Genomic DNA, 1,742 nt, shown 5'->3' with positions numbered 1-1,742 from the left:
CCTTCTCTCCTTCCTTCTCCCGCCGCCGCCAGCGCGCACCGCCGGGCCTTGCCCGCGTAGTGCCGGTGGCGACGGGTTTGCCTGTCCCCGCGTGCGCCCCCCACTGCTCGGGTGTCGGTGGCCGGCGGCGGTGCTCCTCGGCTTGCAATGGTGCGACTTGGCGGCGGGATTCCGCGGGTCGCGGGCCTTCCTGATGCGGCAGCGCAGCCGTTGGCCGCGGGGCACGTGGTGGTGCGGCTGGCCGGCGGCTTCTGCTCCGCCCAGATCTGGGCCTCATCTGTGTTGGGGCGGGCCGGCGCTCCGGCGCGCGGCGGCGCGGCTCCTTGGTGGAGATGGCGCGACGTCGGGGGTTGCGGGCGGTGGCGACTTCGTCGGCCGACGTGCTGCAGCTTGGCGGCAGGGGTTGTCCGGATCCTTCGGGGTCCGATTGGGCCTGTGCGGGCCTGGTAAGCTCCAGACGTCACGTCCGGTCAGCTCTGCGGCAGAGGTGGTGGTAGTCCCCTCCCGTCGTCTGAGTGGCGGATGCCCCCTAGCCCGTTGACTCTTCGTCCCTCCCCCAGGTCTCGTGTCGGTGGCTCAGAGAGACGGCGTTGATGGTTCGGTGATCGTGGTGGCACATGTTGGTGGGCGGCTCTAGTGGTGCACTTCAGATCGTCGGGGGTGGTGGTGGTCGTTTGGGTGGGAGAAATCCCTGGTGGCTTGTCCGTCATCGACGCGGTGATGCCTGCGGGCGCCGCCGGACCTTCCTGAAGGGCGTCGGATATACCCCTTCCCCACTACCCTCTGCGCAGCAGTGACGTCATCGTCGCATTCCTTCTTGAATGTGATGCCCGGTACGCGATGCCTCAGAGTGCTTGAAACGCGGTGGTACTTCTCCGGCGGGTGCAGCGGTTGCCGGCCATCTTTGTTTCGTTGATCTGCCGTTGTTGGCATTTATTTCTCTTTCTTTCTCTCTCTTTTTATTTTGGGTTTGTTTGTGTTGCGGCCCCTAACAAGCTCATTGTATCGGATGGTTGCTTTATAATCTAAAGCGGGGTGAAACCCTTTATCGTCGTAAGCTTGGGTGTCTCAAGAATGCGAGTCACTTTCTACTCAAAAGTAGTGTACGTACCTATGATATAGAACTTCTCTGAAGACCAATGGATCAAAAAATGGGGATATCCTCTTTGACCACACAAATGGAACTTTTCCTTTATAATGAGATAAATATAGGCTTAGAATTGTTGACGACTGAGTTCTGTTGTAACCCTATAGTGTGTTAGACTGGAGTGACATTAATAAAATTGCATGCTAATCATTATGATTCATGTGAAAGTTGTAACTCATGTATAATCTTGGATTACCATGAACCTTAATTATTAAATGATACTCTACATTCCAAATTATTTACGATTACTTCTTGTTAGATTGGTTAATTGTCATGGTCAGCTGTAATGGCTGACATAGGTGTGTTTATTGGATATTGCCAAATATGTGATCAATCTTGACCCACAAAGTTAGTGCAATGCCGAAGTATTGGTTGTAGGATAAAATGCTCCTATTGATCATTGCTATCGGTGTTTTATTTCCGTCTCCGTGTACAATAGTTCAGCTAATCATTCTGATTCCAATAAGTCTTGGACTTATGAAACAATCGACCATCACAAGGAAGAACAATAATTGTTTGGGGGCATGTACAGAATTGAATCAACATTGGGTTCTCATGTCATGAAAGATCACCTTTTTACAACCTGTATTGTCTA

This window comes from Triticum dicoccoides, chromosome 1B, assembly GCF_002162155.2.
Source record: "Triticum dicoccoides isolate Atlit2015 ecotype Zavitan chromosome 1B, WEW_v2.0, whole genome shotgun sequence".
NCBI classification, from domain to species: Eukaryota; Viridiplantae; Streptophyta; class Magnoliopsida; order Poales; family Poaceae; genus Triticum; species Triticum dicoccoides.
Note: the sequence above shows the minus strand (reverse complement) of the source record.